This window comes from Arachis duranensis, unplaced genomic scaffold (genome assembly GCF_000817695.3).
Source record: "Arachis duranensis cultivar V14167 unplaced genomic scaffold, aradu.V14167.gnm2.J7QH unplaced_Scaffold_343483, whole genome shotgun sequence".
Lineage (NCBI taxonomy): Eukaryota > Viridiplantae > Streptophyta > Magnoliopsida > Fabales > Fabaceae > Arachis > Arachis duranensis.
Genome location: NW_026264909.1, coordinates 375,371 through 380,083, shown reverse-complemented (window position 1 = coordinate 380,083; position 4,713 = coordinate 375,371). Strand labels below are relative to the sequence as shown.

At 36.0% G+C, this 4,713-nt stretch overlaps 1 non-coding gene across 1 annotated transcript; it reads right to left on the bottom strand.

The window, feature by feature from the left end:
- Positions 1-2,416: 2,416 nt before the first annotated feature.
- LOC127744416 (small nucleolar RNA R71) lies at positions 2,417-2,524 on the bottom strand. Its single transcript, XR_008005405.1, has one exon. It is a non-coding gene; the product is annotated as a small nucleolar RNA R71 (small nucleolar RNA).
- Between the last annotated feature and the right edge of the window lie 2,189 nt (positions 2,525-4,713).

Below are 4,713 nucleotides of genomic sequence, written 5' to 3'. Positions count from 1 at the left end.
TCTGACATGATCGAGAACCGACAGATTATTAGCCGTGCTGTGACAGGGCATTTGGACCATTTTCACTAAGAGGATGGGATGTAGCCATTGACAACGGTGATGCCCTACATACAACTTGCCATGGAAAGGAGTATGAAGGATTGAAAGTAAGAAAGCAGTATGTTGCAGAGATTCAACAGGGACAAAGCATCTCCATACACTTATCATAGCTTACCATAGCTTGCTTCATACCAACAATCTCCGTGGGATCGACCCTTACTCACATAAGGTATTACTTGGATGACCCAATGCACTTGCTGGTTAGTTGTACGGAGTTGTGACAAAGTGTGATTCTCGTTTGAGAGCGCTACCAAGTCTTTGGCACCATTGTTGATGATCACAATTTCGTGCACCAAGTTTTTGGCGCCGTTGCCGGGGATTGTTCGAGTTTGGACAACTGACGGTTCATCTTGTTGCTCAGATTAAGTAATTTTCTTTTCAAAAAGTTTTCAAAAATCTTTCAAAAAATTTTTTCTCTATTTTAGTTTTTCAAAAATATAATTTTCGAAAAATTCAAAAAAAATTAGAAAATCATAAAATCAAAAAAAAATTTTTTTGTGTTTCTTGTTTGAGTCTTGAGTCAAATTTTAAGTTTCGTGTCAATTGCATGTTTTTAAAAACCTTTGCATTCTTTTTTGAAAATTTCATGCATGTGTTCTTTATGATCTTCAAGTTGTTCTTGACAAGTCTTCTTGTTTGATCTTTAAATTTTCTTGTTTTGTATTTTTTGTTGTTTTTCATGTGCATTCTTGCATTCATAGTGTATAAGCATGAAAAATTTCTAAGTTTGGTGTCTTGCATGTTTTCTTTTCTTGAAAATTTTTTTTCAAAAATAAATCTTGATGTTCATCTTGATCTTCAAAGTATTCTTGGTGTTCATCTTGACATTCATAGTGTTCTTGCATGCATCATGTGTTTTGATTCATAATTTTCATGTTGTGAGTCATTTTTATGTTTTTTCTCTCTCATCATTAAAAATTCAAAATTCAAAAAAATATATTTTCCCTTTTTCTCTCAAAATTTCGAAAATTTGAGTTGACTTAGTAAAATATTTTCAAAACTTAGCTATTTCTTATAAGTCAAGTCAAATTTTCAATTTTGAAAAATCCTATCTTTTCAAAATCTTTTTCAAAAATCAATTCTTTTTCATTTTTCTTTTATGATTTTCAAAATTTTTTAAAATTTATTTTCAAAATCTTTTTCTTATCTTTATTTCAAAATTTTGAAAACTTTACTAACAATTAATGTGATTGATTAAAAAATTTGAAGTTTGTTACTTTCCTGTTAAGAAAGGTTCAATCTTTAAATTCTAAAGTCAAATCTTTTAGTTTCGTGTTAGTCAAGTAATCAATTTTAATTTTAAAAATCAAATCTTTTCCAAAATATCTTTTTCAATCATATCTTTTCAAAAATTGAATTTCAAATCATTTTCAACTAACTAATTGATTTTTTGTTTGTTTTACTATTTCTTATCTTTTTCAAAACCATCTAACTACTTCTCTCTCTCATTTTCGAAAATTACCTCCCTCTTTTTCAAAATTTTCTTAATTAATTAATTATTTCAAATTTTAAATTTTAATTTTATTTCTTCTCTTAATTTTCGAAAATCACTAACCCCATTTTCAAAGTTAATTTTCGAAAACTCTTCTCTCTCATCTCTTTCTATTTATTTATTCATTTACTAACATTTCTCTTCATCTTAAAATTCGAACCCCTTCTTTCTCTCTGAGTTTGAATTTTCTTCTTTTCCTTCTTCTATTCTTTTCTTCTTCTACTAACATAAAGGAATCATTTTACTGTGGTAAAAAGGATCCCTATTATTATTTTCTATTCCCTTCTTTTTCATATGAGCAGGAGCAAGTACAAGAATATTCTTGTTGAAGCAGATCCTGAACCTGAAAGGACTCTGAAGAGGAAACTAAGAGAAGCTAAATTACAACAATCCAGAGACAACCTTACAGAAATTTTCGAAAAGGAAGAGGAGATGGCAGCCAAAAATAATAATGCAAGGAGGATGCTTGGTGACTATACTACACCTACTTCCAAGTTTGATGGAAGAAGCATCTCAATCCCTGCCATTGGAGCAAACAATTTTGAGTTGAAACCTCAACTAGTTGCTCTAATGCAACAGAACTGCAAGTTCCATGGACTTCCATCAGAAGATCCCTGTCAGTTTTTAACTGAGTTCTTACAGATCTGTGAGACTGTTAAGACTAATGGAGTAGATCCTGAAGTCTACAGGCTCATGCTTTTCCCTTTAGCTATAAGAGACAGAGCTAGAACATGGTTGGACTCACAACCTAAAGATAGCCTGGACTCTTGGAATAAGCTGGTAACGGCCTTCTTGGCTAAGTTCTTTCCTCCTCAAAAGTTGAGCAAGCTTAGAGTGGATGTTTAGACCTTCAAACAAAAAGAAGGTGAATCCCTCTATGAAGCTTGGGAAAGATACAAACAGATGACCAAAAGGTGTCCTTCTGACATGCTTTCAAAATGGACCATTTTGGATATATTCTATTATGGTCTATCTGAGTTCTCTAAGATGTCATTGGACCATTTTGCAGGTGGATCCATTCACCTAAAGAAAATGCCTGCAGAAGCTCAAGAACTCATTGACATGGTTACAAATAACCAGTTCATGTACACTTTTGAGAGGAATTCTGTGAATAATGGGATACCTCAGAGGAAGGGAGTTCTTGAAATTGATGCTTTGAATGCCATATTGGCTCAGAACAAAATGTTGACTCAGCAAGTCAACATGATTTCTCAAAGTCTGAATGGATGGCAAAATGCATCCAACAGTACTAAAGAGGCATCTTCTGAAGAAGAAGCTTATGTTCTTGAGAACCCTGCAACAGTAGAGGTAAATTACATGGGTGAACCTTATGGAAACACCTATAATTCTTCATGGAAAAATCATCAAAATTTCTCATGGAAAGATCAACAAAAGCCTCAACAAGGCTTTAATAATGGTGGAAGAAATAGGTTCAGCAATAGCAAGCCTTTTCCATCATCTTATCAGCAACAGACAGAGAATTCTTAGCAGAGCACCTCTAACTTAGAAAACATAGTCTCTGATCTGTCTAAAGCCACTTTAAGTTTCATGAGTGAAACAAGGTCCTCAATCAGAAATTTGGAGGCACAAATGGGCCAGCTGAGTAAGAAAGTCATTGAAACTCCTCCTAGTACTCTCCCAAGCAATACTGAAGAGAATCCAAAAAGAAAGTGCAAGGCCATTAACATAATCAACATGGCTGAACCTAGAGAGGAAGGAGAGGACATGAATCCCAATGAGGAAGACCTCATGGGATGTCTCTCAAGCAAGAAGGAGTTCCCTATTGAGGACCCAAAGGAATCTGAAGGTCATATAGAGACCATAGAGACCCCATTAAACCTCCTTCTGCCATTCATGAGCTCTGAAGACTATTCTTCCTCTGAAGAGGATGAAGATGTAACTGGAGAGCAAGTTGCTCAATATCTAGGAGCCATCATGAAACTTAATGCCAAGTTGTTTGGTAATGAGACTTGGGAAGGTGAACCCCTATTGCTCATTAGTGAACTAGATACTTGGGTTCAGCAAACTCTACCTAAAAAAAAATAGGATCCTGGTAAATTCTCAATACCCTGTACCATAGGCACCATGACCTTTGAGAAGGCTCTGTGTGACCTGGGGTCAGGTATAAATCTTATGCCACTCTCTGTAATGGAGAAGCTGCGGATCCTTGAGGTACAGGCTGCCACATTCTCATTACAGATGGCAAACAAGTCAGTAAGACAAGCTTATGGATTGGTAGAGGACGTGTTAGTAAAGGTTAAAGGCCTTTACATCCTTGCTGATTTCATAATCTTAGATACCAGGAAGGAACATGATGAATGCATCATCCTTGGAAGACCCTTCCTAGCCACAATAGGAGCTGTGATTAATGTTGACAGAGGAGAGCTAGTCCTTCAATTGAATGGGGACTACCTTGTGTTTAAAGCTCAAGGATATTCCTCTGTAACCATGGAGAGGAAGCATGAAAAGCTTCTCTCATTACAGAGTCAAACAAAGCCCCCACAATCAAACTCTAAGTTTGGTATTGGGAGGCCACAACCAAACTCTAAGTTTTGTGTTAAACCCCCACATTCAAACTCTAACTTTGGTGTTGGGAGTCCACAACATTGACCTGATCACCTGTGAGGCTCCATGAGAGCCCACTGTCAAGCTAGTGACATTAAAGAAGTGCTTATTGGGAAGCAACCCAATTTTTATTTATCTAATTCTATTTTTATTTTCATTGTTCTTTTATGTTTTATTAGGTTCATGATCATGTAGAGTCACAAAATAAATACTAAAATAAAAATAGAATAAAAAATAGCAGAAGAAACAGCACACCCTGGAGGAAGGGCTTACTAGTGTTTAAACGCCAGTAAGGAGCATCTGGCTGGCGTTCAACGCCAGAACAGAGCATGGATTTGGCATTGAACGCCAGAAACATGCAGCAATCTGGCGTTTAAACGCCAGGATTGCACCCTAAGGAAAGCTGGCGTTCAACGCCAAAAACATGCTGCAGACTGGCATTGAACGCCTAAAACAAGCATAGAGCTGGCGTTTAACGCTCGAAACAAGCATCAATCTGGCGTTAAATGCCAGGATTGCATGCAGAGGGCATTTTACGTGCCTAATTGGTGCAGGGA